The sequence below is a fragment of the Scyliorhinus torazame genome, chromosome 3 (assembly GCF_047496885.1).
Source record: "Scyliorhinus torazame isolate Kashiwa2021f chromosome 3, sScyTor2.1, whole genome shotgun sequence".
In the NCBI taxonomy this organism is placed as follows: Eukaryota; Metazoa; Chordata; class Chondrichthyes; order Carcharhiniformes; family Scyliorhinidae; genus Scyliorhinus; species Scyliorhinus torazame.
Window position 1 is genome coordinate 323015405 of NC_092709.1, and position 22579 is coordinate 323037983.

Genomic DNA, 22579 nt, shown 5'->3' on the forward strand with positions numbered 1-22579 from the left:
TGTTTTGTTACCTGAATTTCAGTAGAAAATGTCATTATACGTATTTCTTCTTAACATCATTGGAATTAGATTGGAATTACAGAGAGCTGAATTGTAATGCAATGATAAATTGATGAAAAAGAAATCACATTTCTCCCTGCATCATTTTTGTAACCCTAAATACATCAACAAACTGAATGTGATTGGTGGCATGAAACAGAATCTATCGCCTCACTTCCAGATGCTAACTTGTATTTGCCACCAGTCACCATTAATCATACCACAAACAAAATGAGGTGTGCAAACTGTTCTTCATTGTTTATCCTGAGGCTATATGCAACACTGGCAGTTATCACTAATCCACAGATTCCGCGAGAAAGTCAAAAGGGTTCCTGATTCATTTCTGCCCCATAAATCTTACCAGTCTTTTAAGCAGCAACATTTAACTAACATAATTCACTTCCGGTTGCGGCATGTAGGAGGAAGTCACAAGTTGAGTAGCTCCTGCTCGAGGCCCGATTTTTTGGAACTTAATGCCCAGTCCCTGGGGCAATTTTTAAATAAACAGGCCCAGGAAGACACGGAGGGAGTGGCGTCTAAAACTCAGAAGAAGGCGGCCGGGAAGAAGGGGGCAAGTGAAGGTTCGCCGTCGAGCGAAAGGGTCAGCCCGGCAGCAGGAAAGATGGCGGCGGCCATTCACGGCAGAAAGGATGAACGAGGTGATGGCTGTGGAATTCAAAAAAACAGTTCACTGAACACATAGAACTTGGAAATCGAACATTACAGCGCAGTACAGGCCCTTCGGCCCTCGATATTGCGCCGACCTGTGAAACCACTCTAAAGCCCATCTACACTATTCCCTTATAGTCCATATGTCTATCCAATGACCATTTGAATACATGGAGGTGATGAGGAAAGAAATCATGGCGGCAATTAAGATATTGATGGAAGAGGCAATTGCCCTGGTGAAGGTGGCGGTGTCGAAGACTTTGGCCGAGGTATTGGAGCAGGGTGAGAATCTGAAGGGGTGGAGGAGGCCTTGTCTCAAAACAGCGATTAGCTCACTTTGATGGGTGACGAGCTGCAGAGAGTGGTGGAGGCCAACAAAGGTCTGAGAATGAAGATGGAGGACCTGAAAAATAGATCTAGGCGGTAAAACATAAGAATTGTGGGTCTGTCCGAAGGGGTGGAGGGCCCGAGGCTGCCTGAATACTTTGCCAAGAAGTTGCCGGAGCTGTTGGGGGAGGGGGAAGTCCTCCCGGTATCAATTAGATCCGGCTCATCAGTTGTTGAGGCCTGAACCGAAGATGAATGAGCCGCCAAGGGCGGTAATAATTTGTTTTCTCAATTACCACGTGAAGGAGAAGCTCCTGAGTTGGGCAAAGCAGAAGTTTAGGAGGTTGAGGGGAGATCAAATAGAAACTTACAAGATAATGAATGGCTTAGATAGGGTGGACGTAGGGAAGTTGTTTCCATTAGCAGGGGAGATTAGGACCCGGGGGCACAGCCTTAGAATAAAAGGGAGTCACTTTAGAACAGAGATGAGGAGAAATTTCTTCAGCCAGAGAGTGGTGGGTCTGTGGAATTCATTGCCACAGAGGGCGGTGGAGGCAGGGACGTTGAGTGTCTTTAAGACAGAAGTTGATAGATTCTTGATTTCTCGAGGAATTAAGGGCTATGGAGAGAGAGCGGGTAAATGGAGTTGAAATCAGCCATGATTGAATGGTGGAGTGGACTTGATGGGCCAAATGGCCTTACTTCCGCTCCTATGTCTTATGGTCTTATGGTCTTAAGTGGGAAGTGCAGTGGGCTGGAGCTGGTATCTGCATATAAATCAGGACTTAACCGTGAAACTGGCGGGGCGGTGGGAGGCCTGGGGTCGAATGAAGTTGGCACTGTACAACAGTGGTGTGCGGTTAGGCGTGGTGTATCCAGCAAAGTTGAGGATGACCTACAACTCACAAGACTTTTACTTTGAGATGGTGAGTCTTTTGTGAAGGCAGAAGGACTGGGCGGCACGGTAGTATAGTGGTTAGCACAGTTGCCTCACAACACCAGGGTCCCAAGATCGATTCCTGGCTGGTTCACTGTCTGTGCGGAGTCTGCATGTTCTCTCCGTGGCCGCGTGGTTTCCTCCGGGTTCTCCAGTTTCCTCCCATTTTCCTCCTTTTCCAAGAGCCAGTGCAGATTTGATGGGCCGAATGGCCTCCTTCTGCACTGTAAATTCTATGATTGTTCTATGAGATGAGAAATGGGACTGAAGTTCAGTTTTGGACTGAGTGTAGGGGGGTGGAAGATTGTATATAGTTCCATTTCATGTAGGGAGGGGGGGGAACGAAGGCACTGGACGGGCTCATGAGGGAGATGGGAGGAGTGGACCCGTGCAGGTTCTTGCACCTGAAGCAGCGGGAGTATTCGTTCTTCACCCTGGTTCGCAAAGTATATTCGAGGATAGACTTTTCTGTGGTAGGGAAGGCATTGTTGGCTGGGATTAAGGGATCAGAGTACTCGGCGATAGTGATTTCAGACCATGCGCCGCACTGGGTAGATGTGGTCCTGGAGAGGGGGGTAGCTCAGAGGCCGGGGTGGAGAATGGAGTTGTTTGGGAGGCCAAAATTTCTGTGAGAAGATCAGGAAAGTGATTGAGGAGTACGTAGAATTTAACTGTACGGGAAAGTATCAGAGGTGGTGTCTGGGAGGCCCTGAAGGGGGTTATGAGGGGGAGGTGATATAATTTAAGGCCAAAGTGGATAGAGAGGAGTGGGAGGAGTGTTAAAGGCTGTTAGAGCAGATGTTGGAGGTAGACAGGAGATACACAGCCAATGCAGATCCGACCCTTTTGGACAGAAGGAGGGAGTTGTTGGCTATTTTTGGCCGGTAGTTTACAGGGCGTATGCTGGCACCCAAATCCGGAGCGAGACGGCGGCGAGGGAGATAATCCAGGTGTGGGATAGGGCAGGGAAATTGATGGTGTCTCCGGAGCAGATTAATAAGGTGTTTGAGGAGTTCTATGAAAAGCTGTATAGGTCGGAGCAACCAGGACAGAATCGTGGGATGAGGGAGTTCCTGGACGGTTTGACTATCCGAGGCTGGAGGAGGAAGATAGGGCCAGACTAAAGGGGTCACTGGGGAACAAGAGGTAAAGGAAGCAATTGGGAAGATGCCATCAGGGAAGGTGGTGTTAGCCTTTGGCTGCTGTTGAGTAGAAGTCAAGAGTTCTACTCCTTTTCCCAAACACCTTTATTTTTCCTTGAACACACTCTGTACCAAAACTCTATCACCACATCACATGCCTCAAAGACCACCTGTAACCTCTTTACATATCAGTGTCAATTATTGGATACTTAACATCAATGAGACATCTAATTGGAATATTTCTTAACCCATTCCCTAACAGGCTTCAGGACCAGATGGGTTCTCAGTGGAGTATTACAAGAAGTTCAAAGACAAATTGGCGCCACTGATGGTGGGGATTGAGGAGGCAATAGGGAAGGGAGTGCTACCATAAACTTTGGGACAGGCTTCGATCTCCCTGCTGTTAAAGAAAGGCAATGACCCGACGGAGTATGGGTCGTATAGGCCCATACCGTTACTGAATGTAGATGCCAAGATACTGGCGGAAGTATTGGCGGCTAGGTTGGAGGAGTGCCTCCCGAGAGAGATGGGGGAAGACCAGGCAGCGTTTGTGAAACGAAGGCAGCTATTTTTGAATATCAGGTGATTAGTAAATGTAATCATGATGCCAGCCGAGGGAAAGAAGACGGAAGTGGTGGTGGCGCTAGATGTGGAAAGAGTAGGTCGGGTAGAGTGTGGGTATTTGATGGTGGTCCGAGAGAGATTCGGGATTGATCTGAGATTTATGGAATGGGTACAGCTATTATATGGGGAACCAATGGCGAGTATCCACACAAATAATATGAGATTGGGTATCTTTGCTCTGCACTGGTGTCCTATATCCCACCTGATATTTGCATTAGTGATAGAGCCATTGATCATCGCTTAAAGAGTTTGGGACTGTGGAAGGGGATAGTGCGGGGATGGGGGAAGATAGGGTATCTTTATACGTGGACAATTTATTATTGTCTGTTTCAGAGCCAAGTACGGTGGGGAACATAATGGAACTTCTCCAAAGATTTGGGTCGTTTTCAGGATATGAATTAAATTTGGAGAAGAGCGAGTATTTTATGCTGTCCCAGCCAGGAGTGGGGGAGGGAGTGAGGGGGTCTGCCATTTCGCAGGGCAGCATCCCACTTCAGGTACTTGAGGGTGCAGGTGGCACAGGATTGTTGGGGGGGGGGGTACTTCGGAGGTACAAATTTACTAGTTCGGTGGGAGGATGAAAGCAGCCTTGGCAAGGTGGGACAACCTCCCTCTGTCATTGGCGGGCTGCATGCAGGCGATTAAAATTAATGTGTTGCCGCGATTTTTGTTTTTATTTCAATGCCTGCTGGTCTTTTAACTGAAGACATTCTTCAAGGAAGTAAACAAATGGGGGCTGAGCCTCCCGAACTTACTATACTATTATTGGGCGGCGAATGCGGAAAAGGTGATGGGGTTGTGTCGTGGGGTGGAGTCCCAGTAGGTTATGATGGAGGAAGGTCTGTGTAGGGTGTCGGGGTTGAGGGCCCTGGTAACGGTGCCGCTTTTGATGGCCCCGGGCAAGTATTCTGGGAGTCCGGTGGCGGTGACAATACTGAAGAGGCAGCACTTTAAGTTGGGGCCTGGGCCTGGGGAGATGCCGATCAGGGGGAATCACAGGTTTGAGCCGGCGAGGCTGGATGGGAGGTTTCAGTGATGGGAGGAGAGGGGATCAGGGTATTAAAAGACCTATTCCTGGGGGGACGTTTGCGAGGTTGGAAGAGGTATGGACTGGGGTAAGGGGAAGGGTTTTGGTACCTGCAGCTCCGAGACTTTGCAAGGAAGGAGGTTCAGAGCTTCCCGATAGCGCCGGTACTCGTTGTTGGAAGAGGTATTGACGGCAGGGGGATTGGAGAAGGGCGTAATGTTGGCGATTTATGGGAAGATTCTGAAGGAGGACAAGGTGTCTATGGAAGGGATTAAGGCCAAGTGGGAAGAAGAGTTGGAGGAAGTAATGGAAGAAGGTTTGTGGTGTGAGGTAATACGAAGAGTGAACCTCTCAACCTCATGCGCGAGGTTGGGGCTGATATAGCTGAAGGTCATATATAGGGCACACCTTCTGAAAGTGAGGATAAGCCAACTCTTTGAGGAAGTGGAGGATGTCTGCGAGTGATGTGGGAGGAGCCCCGCAAACCATATACATATGTTTTGGTCTTGTCCGAAGCTGGAGAGATATTGAAGAGAGGTCGTTAGCATCATCTAGGGGGAACTACTTGGGGACTTGGAAACGGGTCCCTTAGAGGCCATTTTGGGGGTAATGGACTGGCCTGAGCTGCAGGCGGATGTGGGGGCAGATGTTTTAGCTTTCGCCTCGCTGATTGCCCAGAGGCGGGTCCTGTTGGGGTGGAGGTCAGATTCTCCCCCCTCTGCCTCGGCTTGGATGGGAGACCTATTTGAATTTCTGATCCTTGAGAAGGTGAAATCTGAGCAGAAGGGGATGAAGGAGGAGTCCTCCAATTCATGGGGCCTGTTTATTGTGCGCTTTCGGCAAGTGGTTGCATTGAACATTAGGGGGGGTGGGGGACGGGGGGTTGGATTTACTCTTCCACTGTTTTGTTGTTAACTTTTGCCTGGAATGCATGAACAGATGTATTGTGTTGTACATTGAGGGGGTTCTTGTTTCTGGGGGATTAGTATTATGTTTGTTTTTGTCTTTCTTTTGTTGTTTATTTGATGAAAATGTGGAGAATAAATATATTTGGAAAAAAAACACCTAATGCTATTCCATAACTAAGATTTGGTGAGCAGTGAAGAATCAAAACTAATGTGGGAGGAAACTTGGAGAGATCCTGCTATATTGAAAGGCAAGCACAGGCCTCCCAGGAAACTATAACAGGAAACTTTCGGCAGTATTAACAGGAGTAGGAAAACCTACAATTGATTCCAAGTTCAATGGAAAGAGGGTTCAATTTTGCTAAGAACATTATGCCACTAATATCAGATATGTCTGCTACATTTTCGAATCATGCAGATCACAGAATCATCAGAGGCTGAAATAAGACCTTCCAATGTTTCATCACAAATGACCAAAACTACTGCAAAGGCTTAGTAATCCCCTTGTTTGTTGGTAGACCGCGAACAGATTATCTACCCTGGAGTGCAAATTACAATACATTCTGGCTCATAAACCCAAAAGAAAATCGATGTAATGGAAATAGATGTCCGCTCGAAGAAAATCAATTGAACAATGAGTCATGTGATTAGACTGGACAGGAACAGGCCTGAGGGGCTCAATGGCCTACTCTTGTTACTATGTTTGATGCCTAGCTCGAGGTAATTGCTAAATGCTTTGATGAGATTGTTTCAGAAGTAAAACCCAGCAACCTAGCAACAGTTAGTTAACATTGGGTCGGGTTTTAGAAAAGATAACCAGAAAAAATAACAGCAAACACTTGGAGAGTTTTGAGTTAATTAAGGAGAGCCAGCCTGGATTTTTAAATGGCAATTCATGCTTGACTGATCCATTTGAATTTTTTGATGAAGCAGTAGACAAGGTTGATGAAGGGAATGCGTTGACTGTTGACTGTGTGGATTTTAAGAAAGCATTGACAGAGCGAGCTAAATTCTCAGTTTGGGAGACTACGTTCTCCTGATGGAGCTGAATTGCACTTGACTTGCGCTCCCAATCCTTAGCCATGAAACTTTAGGCATGGTGAGGGAAAATCCTGTTGACAAATTTATTAGAGTCTTTTGAGGACAATAACTAGTAGGGTAGATGAAAACAAACCAATAGATGTTGGGATGCAGCTTCCAAGCTCCCCCGTGTGGAATGGGGGAGGTACCCCAAAAAATGTGCTGGGGAATCCCTCTCGAAGCATTACAGGTAAGGGTTTGTGCGGCAACTGTGCAGGAGTGTTAACTTCCTCTGGACAATCGCCCTGCACTGGGAACCATTCAAAAATGCACTTTAAATCCCTAAGCTTGGGTGGATCCACCTGCATTACACCAATCGTTACCTGGAATAAGTTCAAAGAATTAAACCTCTTCCAATTTCTGGTGAACTGATTTAAAAGCGAGACCGATCCCCACTCGGGACTCCCAAACCGCCCCCCCCTCCCTTCCTGTCTTCTGGAGACTCCCTCACAGACCCAACTACACCTTCCCCAGGGCCTTACCCACCACACCGACACGTACATAAAAAGCAAGAGGGTAGCCAGGGAAAGGGTTGGCCCACTGAAGGATAGGCAAGGGAATCTATGTGTGCAGCCAGAGGAAATGGGTGAGGTACTAAATGAATACTTTGCATCAGTATTCACCAAATAGAAGGAATTGGTAGATGTTGAGTCTGGAGAAGGATGTGTAGATAGCCTGGGTCACATTGAGATCCAAAAGGACGAGGTGTTCGGCGTCTTAAAAAATATTAAGGTAGATAAGTCCCCAGGGCCTGATGGAATCTACCCCAGAATACTGAAGGAGGCTGGAGAGGAAATTGCTGAGGCCTTTACAGAAATCTTTGCATCCTCACTGTCTTCAGGTGATGTCCCGGAGGACTGGAGAATAGCCAATGTTGTTCCTCTGTTTAAGAAGGGTAGCAAAGATAATCCAGGGAACTACAGGCCGGTGAGCCTTACTTCAGTGGTAGAAGATTACTGGAGAGTATTATTCGAGACAGGATCTACTCCCATTTGGAAGCAAATGGATGTATTAGTGAGAGGCAGCATGGTTTTGTGAAGGGCAGGTCGGGTCTCACTAACTTGATAGAGTTTTTCGAGGAGGTCACAAAGATATGATTGATGCAGGTAGGGCAGTGGATGTTGTCCATATGGACTTCAGTAAGGCCTTTGACAAGGTCCCTCATGGCAGACTAGTACAAAAGGTGAAGTCACACGGGATCAGGGGTGAGCTGGCAAGGTGGATACAGAACTGGCTAGGTCATAGAAGGCAGAGAGTAGCAATGGAAGGATGCTTTTCTAATTGGAGGGCTGTGACTAGTGATGTTCCGCAGGGATCAGTTCTGGGACCTTTGCTGTTTGTAGTATATATAAATGATTTGGAGGAAAATGTAACTGGTCTGATTAGTTAGTTTGCAGACGACACAAAGGTTAGTGGAATTGCGGATAGCGATGAGGACTGTCAGAGGATACAGCAGGATTTAGATTGTTTGGAGACTTGGGCGGAGAGATGGCAGATGGAGTTTAATCCAGACAAATGTGAGGTAATGCATTTTGGAAGGTCTAATGCAGGTGGGGAATATACAGTGAATGGTAGAACCCTCAAGAGTATTGAAAGTCAGAGAGATCTAGGAGTACAGGTCCACAGGTCACTGAAAGGGGCAACACAGGTGGAGAAGGTAGTCAAGAAGGCATACGGCATGGTTGCCTTCATTGGCCGGGGCATTGAGTATAAGAATTGGCAAGTCATGTTACAGCTGTATAGAACCTTAGTTAGGCCACACTTGGAGTATAGTGTTCAATTCTGGTCGCCACACTACCAGAAGGATGTGGAGGCTTTAGAGAGGGTGCAGAAGAGATTTACCAGAATGTTGCCTGGTATGGTGGGCATTAGCTATGAGGAGTGGTTGAATAAACTCGGTTTATTCTAACAGGAACGACGGAGGTTGCGGGGCGACCTGATAGAGGTCTACAAAATTATGAGGGGCATAGACAGAGTGGATAGTCAGAGGCTTTTCCCCAGGGTAGAGGGGTCAATTACTAGGAGGCATAGGTTTAAGGTGAGAGGGGCAAGGTTTAGAGTAGATGTACGAGGCAAGTTTTTTACACAGAGGGTAGTGGGTGCCTGGAACTCGCTACCGGAGGAGGTGGTGGAAGCAGGGACGATAGTGACATTTAAGGGGCATCTTGACAAATACATGAATAGGATGGGAAAAGAGGGATACGGACCCAGGAATTGTAGAAGATTGTAGTTTAGTCGGGCAGCATGGTCGGCACGGGCTTGGAGGGCCGAAGGGCCTGTTCCTGTGCTGTACTTTTCTTTGTTCTTTGTTCTTTGTTGATACCCCCCAAGGATTTTCCTGACCTTTCAACCCAACCCAAGCTGACTTGCGGAGCTGATCTGACCTGACCCCAACCATGGGCCCAACCAAACCCCCCCCCCCCCCCCCCCGAACTCCCCGAACTCCACCGGTCTCCAAGCCGCCAGCCCCCCGCTGATCTTTGACCAACCACTTCTGAACTCCCACTCCACCCATCCTCCAGACCTCCCTCATCCCCTAACCTCTTTGCTCCCTTACCACTTTCCTCCCTGACCGCTGAACCCCCCTAACCCCGATCTCTGACCCCCCAACCACATAAATCCCATCCATTTAGCATAGACACTTACCTTCTCCCTGGCCTGTCAATTTAACTGGGCCCTTTAAACTTACCTGCTTTCCGGCATCCTTCAATCTGCCGGAGCTGGACTGCGCTGGATCCTGCGAGGACTCTTTTGCTGCAGGCCCCAAGCAATTCCAGCCATCGAACATTTCAGCACAGTTTTCAAAGACAGGTAAGTAGGCATTAAAGTCTTCTCTTTCTGATGCTATTGGGAAATTATGGCCCTTTGTATCTAAATAATCATTTGTTAGTGTAGAACTTGAATATTCCTGAGAAAAGACACTTGGTCGAGCTTTTTTTGCTTCACATTCATCAGGACAATCACAGGAATACCAATGTCAGGGCAAACAACTTTATACTGTGAGACATGAGTACTGATTGGTTGCAAGGGGAGTCTGATTGGTAACGGTGTTGCGATAGCGAATGTACCAGTCAATGGTGACTGACAGTTAACTGCCAAGGATTTTCATGACCTTTCAAATTTAAATCAGGAAGCTTGACTTTGATTGGTCAAGGCATTGCCCTGAGGAAATTACCTGCAAATAGCTGTCACTTACTTTGTTTAGCTCCAACAGGCGCAATGTGCGTACATATTCTTGCTGTCCGAAAATAAAAATTCCTTGTGTATATTATTTTTATTCATTCAAGGAATATGGGCTTCACTGGCTAGGTTAGTATTTATTGCACATCCCTAATTTCCCTTGAAAAGGTGGTGGTGAACTGCCTTCTTGAATCACTGCAGTCCCTGTGGTGTAGGTGCACCCACAATTCTGTTAGGGAAGTAATTACATGATTTTGATCCAGAAACAGGGAAGGAACAGCAATGTCGAGGAGAATACTGAGATACTGGCTATTAGACTAGACGGGATTGAGGTTCATAAGGAGGAGGTGTTAGCAATTCTGGAAAGTGTGAAAATAGATAAGTCCTCTGGGCCGGATGGGATTTATCCTAGGATTCTCTGGGAAGCTAGGGAGGAGATTGCTGAGCCTTTGGCTTAGATCTTTAAGTCATCATTGTCTACAGGAATAATGCCAGAAGACTGGAGGATAGCAAATGTTGTCCCCTTGTTCAAGAAGGGGAGTAGAGACAACCCTGGTAACTATGGACCAGTGAACCTTACTTCTGTTGTGGGCAAAGTCTTGGAAAGGTTTATAAGAGATAGGATTTATAATCATCGAGAAAGGAATAATTTGATTAGGGATAGTCAACACGGTTTTGTGAAGGGTAGGACGTGCCTCACAAACCTTATTGAGTTCTTTGAGAAGGTGACCAAACAGGTGGATGAGGGTAAAGCAGTTGATGTGGTGTATATGGATTTCAGTAAAGCGTTTGATAAGGTTCCCCACGGTAGGCTATTGCAGAAAATACGGAGGCATGGGATTCAGGGTGATTTAGCAGTTTGGATCAGAAATTGGCTAGCTGTAAGAAGACAGAGAGTGGTGGTTGATGGGAAATGTTCAGCCTGGAGTCCAGTTACTAGTGGTGTACCACAAGGATCTGTTTTGGGGCCACTGCTGTTTGTCATTTTTCTAAATGACTTGGAGGAGGGCGTAGAAGGATGGGTGAGTAAATTTGCAGATGACACTAAAGTCGGTGGAGTTGTGGACAGTGCGGAACGATGTTGCAGGTTACAGAGGGACATATATAAGCTGCAAAGCTGGGCTGAGATGTGGCAAATGGAGTTTAATGCAGAAAAGTGTGAGGTGATTCATTTTGGAAGGAGTAACAGGAATACAGAGTACTGGGCTAATAGTAAGATTCTTGATAGTGTGGATGAGCAGAGAGATAGCGGTGTCCATGTACATAGATCCCTGAAAGTTGCCACCCAGGTTGATAGGGTTGTTGAGAAGGCGTACGGTGTGTTAGCTTTTATTGGCAGAGGGATTGAGTTTCGGAGCCATAAGGTCACGTTGCAGCTGTACAAAACTCTGGTGCGGCCGCATTTGGTGTATTGCGTGCAGTTCTGGTCGCCGTATTATAGGAAGGATGTGGAATCATTGGAAAGGGTGCAGAGGAGATTTACCAGGATGTTGCTTGGTATGGAGGGAAGATCTTATGAGGTAAGGCTGAGAGACTTAAGGCTGTTTTCATTAGAGAGAAGAAGGTTAAGAGGTGACTTAATTGAGGCATACAAGATGATCAGAGGATTAGATAAGGTGGACAGTGAGAGCCTTTTTCCTCGGATGGTGATGGCTGGCTCGAGGGGACATAGCTTTAAATTGAGGGGAGATAGATATAGGACAGATGTCAGAGGTAGGTTCTTTACTCAGAGAGTAGTAAGGGTGTGGAATGCCTTGCCTGCAAGAGTAGTGGACCCACCAACACTAAGGACATTCAAATGGTCATTGGATAGACATATGGATGACAAGGGAATAGTGTAGATGGGCTTTAGAGTGGTTTCACAGGTCGGCGCAACATCAAGGGCCAAAGGGCCTGTACTGCGCTGTAATGTTCTATGTTCTATGTATTTCCAAGTAAGGATGGTGTGTGGCTTGGAGGGCAACTTCTAGGCGGTGGTGTTCCCAAGAATGTGCTGCCCTCGTCCTTCCAGATGGCAATGGTCGTGGGTTTGCAAGGTGCTGTCTAAGGAGCCTTGGTGAGTTCCTGCAGTGTAAATATGCAGCCACAAGAATACACAACTTCACTACAAGCCCCATTGCCAATGTTGAATTAGTTGTCAGGATATACTTGCATTGGAGAAAACACAGTGAAGATTCACTGGATTGGTCTCTGCGATGAGGGCATTGACCTATGATGAAAGGCTGAGTAAATTGGACTCATATTCTCTTGCAAGAATGAGAGGTGATCACATTGAAACCAACAAAATTCTGAGTGGATGTGATAGACTAGATGCTGAGAGATTGTTTTCACTGGCCAGGGAACCTAAAACACAGGAGCTCAGTCTTATGATAATGGGTCAATCATTTAGAACTGAGATGAGGAGAAATTACTTCAAAGGGTTGTGAATCTTTGGGATTCTCCACCCCACAGGGCTTTGGATGCTCCATCATCAAATACATTTAAAACTGAGAGAGACAGATTATTGGTCCCTCAGGAAATTCAGGGATATGCCGAGCAGGCAGTAAATGGAGTTGTAGCTGAACACCAGCCATGACCGCACTGAATGACAGAGAAGGCTTGATGAGCCAACTGATCTACTCCTGCTCTTATTTCTTTTGTGTTGCTGTGGAGGGATTCAAACCAGTGAGTGTCCCCTCTGCATTACCAGTCCTGGAGAGGCAATGGTGTAGTGGTATTGTCACTGGACTAGTGGTATTGTCACTGGATTAGTAAACCAGAAACCCAGGGTAATGGTCTGGGGTGCCGGGTTCAAATCCCACCACTGCAGATGGTGAAATTTGAATTCAATAAAAATCTGGAATTAAAAGTCGAATGATGTTGTAAAAACCCATCTGGTTCACTAATGTCCTTTCGGGAAGGAAATCTGCCATCCTTACCTGATCTGGCCTACATGTGACTCCAGACCCACAGCAATGTAGTTGACATTTAACTGCTCCCTCAAGGGCAGTTGGGGATGAGCAATAAATGCTGAGCCAGCCGGCAAGGTCCACGACTCATGAACGAATAAAAAAAAAGTAAGATTATTACACTTTCTTCCCACGCATCAATCTTTGGAAGTGGCAGTACATACTGAGAGAGTAATTAGTAAAGCAAATGGAATCTTGCGTTTTATAAGTAGAAGCATTAAGTACAAAGACTGGGGTGTTAGTTGATAGTACAAGGCCTAAGGGACGTAGATTTAAGGGCCGGGATTCTCCCAGTTTCCATGCATCAGATCCGTGACCGGAAAATCGGTGTCGGTCGCACGCGCGCCGTCGACGCGGCACCGGTCAGGAGCCATTGAAAGAGGCCCCCGCGGCAATTCTCCGCCGACAATTGGCCGAGTTCCCGCCGGCGTGGTTCACTCATGGTTCCACCCAGCGGGGGGTCGGAGTGGCGGCTGCGGACTCAGTCCACAGCCGCCCTGGTGGGAGGCAGGGGGATCTGTCACCGGGGGGGGGGGAGGCGTGGGGGGGGGGTGCCGTGGGGTGGGGCCTCCCGGACGGCCAGGCACGCGATCGGGGGCCACCGATCAGCGGGCGGGCGCGGTCTGGGAGGGCCTATATTGTCGAGGCCGGCCTGTTGTGTAGACCTGCCATGTTGCTCGGGGCCACCACCGTACGCGGCCGTCCCGCGCATACGCGGACCCGCGGCCGGAAGTGCAGGGCCCCGTGTCGGCAGCCGGAGCTGCGAGGACTACTCCGGGGCCGACTTGCCTCCTGCAAAATGGAGAATCACTCTGGACATTATCCAGGAAAGTCCAGAGTGATTCGCGCCCGTTTTCCCGCAAATGCGGGGACATAGCCCCATTATCAGAAAATTCTGCCCAAGGTTTTTTATGCAGAGAGTGGCTAATGGCCCAACTCCATCCCACACCAGCAAACCCCCCCTACATCCCTGGACTGAAAATCATCCACTCATGGTACCTTTTTATGACTTGCGATAGCCAAAATCCATGCCCATATCTGCAAATGTCTGCCTCATACAACTAATATTCTTTTGCTCAAACCCATCTCAGATTTGGATTCATGCCATGTGTTGATGCTCTTAGAAAGCCTTTGTCATCTTGCTAAACAGATAGTTATATCAGATCAACCTTTATAGCTTTTGTTGATTCATCATTGAGTTTTATATTTTCATTGTTTAATTCCATACCTTTGTTAAAGAAATTTCACCACTTGAACCAGACAAGGTTTAGCTTGCAAAGTTGTTCAATTAGCCATCTTTCTGGCTTTTGATGGTCCTTTGCTAGGTACCGCAAGAAAAACATAGAAAATCAAATGCTTATATGCTACTTGTAATTTACTCACAATACAAATCAAGACCAATTAGAATCTTTCAGCGGCTGAAGAGTGCTTGAGTAGGCTTCACACAGAACTCTTCCTCCCCTCTGCATTTCAATGGCCTGTGAAGACAGTGGCCACAATTCTCCAGTCATTGCAATTCACTTTTCCCGGCGGATTTCCCGGCGCCATGGGGTGGTTACAATGGGAAATGCCATTGACAGGCGGCGGGAAGATAGAATCCCACCGCCAGCAACTGGCGCAGGACCGAGAAACGTTCGGCCGGGGGACTGGAGAATCTAGCCCAGTATCACCAAGGATGCCACACGTATCTCAAAACCCTGAAGGTTTGAGAGTTAAAGGATGCACCTCCAATTATTTTTTTTCTGTTCAATAGAAAAATATAATGGACAGATTATTTTTCCTCGGTAAAAGGTTATATTACTAGGCTGCATTACCTACACACTGGTGTGCACTGTAGCATTCGTTAATTGAATTCCACCTGGTCTTAGTTCAGTCAAGGTGTTTTAAAATCAGCCAAGTGTCAAGTGAGCCCTGTTAAGCTGCAAGGGAAAATTGCTATGCTGCAGCCTGTGTCCATTGGGAGCCAAGTTGAGTTCAGCCAAGTCTACTTCATTTGGGAAATGAAACAGCGTTCAGAGAAGAGAGGGTTTTATACCTTCAATCAAACCAAGGTGCCAGGGGTGAAAGGATAGTGGAGATGGCATTTCAAAGAGTTCCAAATTTATTTGCAATTTTTTGTTTTGTTTTGTTAATGTTGCTTTAACTTCCCCAGTGGGAGCACTGCTCCATGCAGTAGTTAATGTGCCCTATCTATGTCTTACTGGGCTGATTGGCCTCATGGGTACATCTGTTGAATATTGAACGATGTCAATTTTCTGCAATGTTGATCCAATATATGGGCATTTGGGCATTTGAAGCTTGTCTGGCGAGCTCTGCAGCAAGGTAAGTAAAAATTATTGAAATGGAAAGTTTTTAAAAATATAATGTATTTTCATGCATACATTTATGAGAATTTCCGTGTATTGCATCAAGTGTTTTTCAAAAATTGTTCTCAGGATATGCTGGCATTTATTGTCCAATCTTAGTTACCCTTGAACAAGTGTTGGCAAGCCTTCTTCTGCAGTCCACAGATCCTCCCACAGCGTTGTTAGGGAGGAAGGTCCAGAACATTGTCCAAGCAATAATGATTGGACAGCTGTATATTTCTAAGTCAGGGAAATGTGTGACTTAGAGGGGAACTTGAATTTGTGATTTTCCTATGCGGCTGCTGCCCTTGTTCTTTCAATGGTAGAGACGGTGGGTTTGGGAGAGGCTGCCCAAAAAGAAGTGACTGCAGCGCATCCTGCAGATAAGACAGACAACATCACTGCTGTGCTTGCTGTCTCCAAGTCTAACCCATGCCTTATCTTTTAAATTTGCGGGCAGCATGGCGGCGCAGTGGTTAGCGGAGGGCCCAGGTTTGATCTTGGCCCTGGGTCACTATCCATGTGGAGTTTAAACATTCTCCACGTGCCTGCGTAGGTCTCACCCCCACAACCCAAAGATGTGCAAGTTAGATGGATTGGCCACGCTAAATTGCCTCTTAATTGGGAAAAAAAGAATTGAGGGTGGGATTCTCTCAGCCAACGCCAGGCCGGAGAATCGCCGGGCTGGGCGCGAATCGCGCGAAGCCGCCCCGATGCCGGTCCGCTGATTCTCCGGTGAGCGGAGAATCGGCGGCATTGGCGCCGGCGCGGTCGGTGCGCCGCCGGTCAGGGGCCACTCTACGCGGCCCCCCCGGCAATTCTCCGCCTAGGATGGGTCAGGTGGCCACAAAAAAAATCTTGAGTCCTGCCAGCGCCGTCCACCTGTGGTCTTACCTGGCGGGACCTTGGCGTGCATCCTTTCGGGGGCGGCCTGGTGGGGGGGTGGGAGAGGGGGGCCTGACCCCGGGGGCGGACCTCTGCTTTGGCCTGGCCCGCGATCGGGGCCTACCGATCGGCAGGCTGGCCTCTCGGGCTGGGGGCCTCTTGTGCTCCACGCCGGCCCCTGTAGCACTATGCCATGTTGCGTCGGGGCTGGCGCGGACAAGGAAGCCACCGCGCATGCACGCAACCGTGCCGGTGCCATGCTGACCGCTTGTAGGGCTCGGAATAGCTGCTCCTGGGGGCCTGTTGACTACGGCGTTTACGACGGCATCAACTCTTTTTTTTTTAAAAATCTTTTTATTGGCATTTCTCATATTTATCAACAGTTGTATATATACACATCACATTTTTCTCACCTGCGCTAATTTCGTTTATTATACAGAGGTTTAGTTTGTCCTTCGTTTAACTGACCCTACGTGCCTTTCATTGCCCTCTGGATCGGTCTATGGTTCCTCCCCCTTACCCCCCCCCCCGCCCCTTACACCCTCCCCCCCGGCTTCGGCTGTGCTTTTACTTTTATTTTCCGGACAGAGTGGAATTATCTCTCGTGGTTTCCCTGCCTTCCATCCGCCTCTCCCCCAGCCCCCCCGGGTTGCGCATTCTTTTGGTAACTCATCTATCTTGGTGTTTTAATAATTTTTTAAAAATTTAAATTCTTATTAGGTGACTCCTCGTTGTTGGCCTCGAACAGGTTTTGGAACAGGCCGCCAAACTGCCCCCAACTATCCAGGAAGCCGTCCTCTGAACCTCGGGTGGCGTACTTAATCTTCCCCAGGTGGAGAAATTCCGAAAGCTCAGTGAGCCAGTCGGCAGCTTCGGATGGTGCTGCCGATCGCCAGCCGAGCAGGATTCTCCGGCGTGCGATTAGGGAAGCGAAAGCTATGGCGTCGGCCCTCTTCCCCATGTGTGACTCTGGCTGCTCCGATACCCCGAAGATTGCCACTATTGGGCATGGTTTCACCCTCACCCCCACAACCTTGGACATTGCCTCAGAGGAGGCTGTCCAGAACCCAGCAGGCTTGGGGCAAGCCCAAAACATGAGTGTGGTTGGCCGGGCCCCTCTGGCACCGCTCACATTTGTCCTCCACCTCCGGGAGGAACCTGCTCAATCGGGTTCTGGTCGGGTGCGCTCTGTGCACCACTTTGAGCTGCATTAGGCTTAGCCTTGCGCAGGAGGAGGTGGATTTCACCCTGCTCAGTGCTTCGCTCCGGAGTCCCCATCCTACATCTGTCCCCAGTTCGCCCTCCCATTTTTGTCTGATCTCGTCCAGTGGAGTCCGGGCTCTGTCCAGTAGCTGTCCGTATATTCTCCCACATAGCTCCCCCTTCTCATTGCTTGTGCCTATCAGGTCCTCTAGTAGTGTGCTTTCTGGGGCCCCAGGGTACCCCACTGTCTCTTTGCGGAGGAAGTGTTTTATTTGGAGGTGTCTCATTTCCTGTCCTTTTGCTAGCCTCCACTTCCTCGTCAGTTCGTCTAGTGTCGCCAGTCTGTGCCCTACGTAGAAGTCCCCGACCATCAATGTGCCCCCATCCCACCTCCATCTTTTGATGGTGGTATCTAGCATGGTTGGGGGGAATCTGTGATTGCCGCAGATGGGGGCCATGAGGGACATTTTAGTTATCCCGAAGTGTTGTCTGAGCTGGGTCCATGTTCACAGCGTGGCCGCTACCACTGGGCTTGTTGTGTGTCTTGTTGAGGGGGATGGCAGTGCTGCTGTAGCCAGGGCCCGGAGGGTCGTTACTTTACAGGATGCCTCCTCCATTTGTACCCAATCTGTGTCAGGTTCTTGTACCCATCCCCTCACTCTTTCTGCCGTTGTTGCCCAGTGGTAGTATTGTAGGTTTGGTAAGATTTTCCTTCTTTGCAGTGTCTGTTTTGGGATTCTCGGGTTCTTACCCCCCCCCCCCCCCCCCCCCCCCACACACACACACACAAACGCCATGATTAGACTGTCTACGTTTTGGAAAAAGGCCTTGGGGATGAAGATCGGGATGGATCTAAACAGGAAGAGGAACCTTGGCAATACGTTCATCTTGATCGTCTGCACTCTCCCCGCCAGGGAGAGTGGGAGTGAGCCCCACCTTTGAAGGTCTCTTCGTACTTCCTCCACCAGGCTGGTCAGGTTCCACTTGTGGATCTGTGTCCAGTCTCTGGCTATCTGGATCCCTAGGTAGCGGAATCTGTTCTGGGCTGTTTTGAACGGGAGCCCCTCCGGCTCTCTCCCTCCCCCGTTTGGGTTCACTGGGAATGCCTCGCTTTTGCCCAGGTTAAGTTTGTAGCCCGAGAAGGTTCCAAACTCTTTCAGAATTTGCAGTATTGCCTTCAGTCCCTCCTGTGGCTTCGAGACATAGAGGAGCAGGTCACCTGCAGAGAGTGAGACTCTGTGCTCTCTGTCTCCTCTCCGGATTCCCTTGCAGCTTTTCGCGTCCCGCAGGGCTATCGCCAGTGGTTCGATTGCTAGCGCGAACAAGAGTGGGGACAGGGGGCAGCCCTGTCTTGTTCCTCTCTGCAGCTGGAAGTATTTAGAGCTGGTGGTGTTAGTTCGAACGCTCGCTTTGGGAGTGTTGTACAAGAGCCTCACCCAGGCGGTGAACCCCGCTCCTCGCCCAAACTGTTCCAGTACCTCGAGGAGGTATTTGCATTTGACTCTGTCGAAGGCCTTTTCTGCGTCCAGGGAGACGATCACCTCTGGTGTTCTCTCCCCAGAGGGGGTCATTATTACGTTCAGCAGCCGCCTGATGTTCGCTGTGAGCTGCCTACCCTTGACATAGCCCGTTTGGTCCTCTGCGACCACCTCTGGTACACAGCCCTCCAGCCTTTTGGCCAGGACCTTTGGGAGTATTTCCGCATCCACATTCAGCAGTGAAATGGGTCTGTATGATCCACATTCCGTCAGGTCTTTATCTTTTTTGGGTATCAGTGAAATTGTGGCCTGCGCTAGCATTGGGGGCAGGGTGCCCCTTGCCAGTGAGTCCGCGAACATGTCCCTTAGGTGTGGGGCCAGGATTGGCGCAAATTTTACAGCATCAACTCTTAACCTCAGGATCAGAGAATCCCGCTGACGGTGCTTAAATTTTTTTTTGAAATGTTTACATTTGCACCCTTGTTAAAAATTGCTCTAGGGCCTCTTCCAGCCCTCCAGGCTTCATTCTCTATGGCCCGCCCAACATGTAAATTGTTAAGATCCCTACACTCCTCCAATTCTGGTCTCTTCCGCATCCCTGATTTCAATCACCTTGCCGTTGGTGGTTATGCCTTTAGTACCGGGGTCCTAAACTCTGGCATTTCCTTCCTATACACCTCGACTTCTTTATTCCCCTCTTTCATCCTTAGAGACATTCCTTAAAATCGCCTTTGGTCATCTGCCCTATTATCTCATTATGTGGCTCATTGCTAAATTTAATTTGATAACACTGCTGTAAAGTGCCAGTTGGAGATGATATATTATGTTAAAAGCACTGTATCATTGCAAGTTGTTGTTTTTGAGATGCCACATTCTGAATGAGAGAATGTACTGAGACCCCTTCTGCCTTCTTCGATGATTGTAAATTACTTCACGGTACTATTGGAAGTGGTTCTCCTTGTGGCTTGGGTAATATTTATCCTTCAATCAAAACCACGAAAGAAACAGAATACATGATCATTTATCAGATTTCCCCTGTGTGCAATTAGTTGCCATGTTTCCTACACGGTAACAGTCACGACACTTCAAAGAGATATATATATATATATAAAATATATTTTTTAAGGTATTTATATAAATAACAAACAAAACCAATAATGGCAGAAACAAAGTTGTACAACGTAATAAATAACCAGCATTCATTCCACCCGCCCTCCTCCTCCTACCGTCCTGCCTCCCCCATTTTTAACCCCCTTATCCTGGTCACCCCGCCTCCATGCCTCACTCTTTCCCCTCTACTGACACCTCAATCCTTCTTGAAGAAGTCAATGAACAGATTCCACTTCCGGGGCGAACCCATCAACCGACCCTCTCAAGACAAACTTATTTTTTCCAACCTCAGGAATTCTGCCAGTTCGCTCACCCACACCCCCGCTTTCGGGGGCTCCTAGTCCCGCCACCCAAGCAAAATCCGTCTCCGGGCTATCGGGAGGCAAAGGCCAAGACATCAGCCTCTCTCACTTCCTGGACTCCCGGGTCTTCTGACACCCAAAATATCACAACCTGTGGGCTCGGGGCCACCTTTACCTCCAAAACCTGGGAAATTACGTCCGCAAACCCCTGCCAGAATCCCTTCAGTTTCAGAAACGTCCAAAACATGTGGACATGGTTCGCTGACCTCCTCGCGCTGTGCCCACACCGACCCTCTACTCCCTCAAAGAACCTACTCATCCTCGCCACTGGATAAGACTGAGCCTTGCACATGACAAGCACACATTCACACAGTGCAGGGCCCCCTCCGACGTCCCGGCCTCCATCTTCCCCCCGCTGCTCCTCCCACTTCCGTTTAACATCTCCCATCGGGGCCCCCTCCTAGTCCAACAGCTTCTTGTAAACCTCAGACACTTTCACCTCCCCTACTCCCTCCCTCAACAACATGTTATCCTGCAGCTCCAGGGACGGCAACCCGGGAAAGGAAGGCACTTCTCTCCTCACAAAATCCTGGACCTGTAAGAACCTAAACCCATTCCCCCTGGGTAGCTTATATTCCTTCTCCAGTTTCTCTAATTTCGCAAAACTGCCCTCTATGAACAGATCCCCAACCACTCAATCCCTGCCTGCCGCCACCCCCGGAACCTCGCATCCAGTCACCCGGTGCAAACCTGGTGTTATCACAAATCGGTGCCCACACCGAGGCACCCTCCAGTCTCAAGTGCTGCCTCCACTGCCCCCATACCCTCAAGGTCAACACCACCACTGGGCTGACAGAGTGCCTGGCTGACGAGAACCGCAGAGGCGTTGTCAACAATGCCCCTAAACTCATTCCCCTGCAAGAAACTGCCTCCATCCGCCCCCATACCGACTCTTCCCCCACTACCCATTTCCTGACTACAACGATGTTAGCTGCCCAGTAGTAATTAACTATATTTGACAACGCCAACCCTCCCCCTCCTCTCCCCCACTCCAAGAAAACTGTCTTGACCCGTGGGGTCAACACAAACGCCCACACAAACCCCAAGATCAACGCATTGACCTTTTTAACGAATGACTTCAGAACGAAGATCGGGAGGTTCTGAAATATAAACAAGGATCCTCGGCAGCACCGTCATCTTCACTGTCTGCACCCGTCCTGCCAACGACAATGGCAACACATCTTACCTCTTAAAATCCCCCTTCATCTGCTCCACCAACTGAACCAAAGTTAACTTATGCAGCTGCACCCAACCCCTCACCACCTGGATGCCCAGGTACTGAAACTCGCCCCCACCACCTTGAAACACCACTTCGTAACTTCCTCTCCTGTCCTCTGGTCTCAATTGGGAACACCTCACCCTTTCCCATGTTCAGCTTGTATCTGGAGAGCTGACCAAAGTCCTCCAAAATCCCCATAATACTGCCAATGCCCCCCAATGGGTCTGAAATATATAGCAACAGGTCGTCCGCATACAGTGAAACATTGTGCTCGACACTTCCCTCCCCCCCCCCCCCCCACCCCCCCCCCCCCCCCCCCACCCCCACCCCACACAATACCTTTCAAACCTCTTGATGTTCTAAGCGCCATTGCCCATGGCTCTATCTCCAAGGCAAAAAGCAAAGGGGAGAGTGGGCACCCATGCCTTGGCCCACGCTGCAACCCGAAATATCGGGGCATATACGTGGGGCAGTACGGTAGCATTGTGGATAGCACAATTGCTTCACAGCTCCAGGGTCCCAGGTTCAATTCCTGCTTGGGTCACTGTCTGTGTGGAGTCTGCACATCCTCCCCGTGTGTGCGTGGGTCTCCTCCGGGTGCTCCGGTTTCCTCCCACAGTCCAAAGATGTGCAGGTTAGGTGGATTGGCCATGATAAATTGCCCTTAGTGTCCAAAATTGCCCTTGGTGTTGGGTGGGGTTGCTGGGTTGCGGGGATAGGGTGGACGTGTTGACCTTGGGTAGGGTGCTCTTTCCAGGAGCCAGTACAGACTTGAAGGGCCGAATGGCCTCCTTCTGCACTGTAAATTCTATGATTCTATGATCTCGAACTCACCCGGTTCATCCACACAATTGCAACCGGTGCCTTATACAGCAACCATGTCCCAATCCACAAACCCCTGCCCAAATCCAAACCACCCCAACACCTCCCACAAATATTCCCACTGCACCCAGTCGAAAGCCTTCTACCCATCCATCGCCACCACCACTTCTATTCCCTGCCCCTCTGAGACATCATGATCACATTAAGTAACCTCCTCATGTTTGCTGATAGCTGCCTCCCTTTCACGAACCCTGTTTGGTCCTTACCTATCACCTCC

At 48.9% G+C, this 22579-nt stretch overlaps 1 protein-coding gene across 2 annotated transcripts in view; it reads left to right on the forward strand.

Moving 5' to 3' along the window:
* The window catches only part of ctnna2 (catenin (cadherin-associated protein), alpha 2), a 1959617-nt gene that overhangs the window by 1079928 nt on the left and 857110 nt on the right, over positions 1 to 22579 (forward strand). The gene's annotated exons all lie outside the window — the stretch shown is intronic.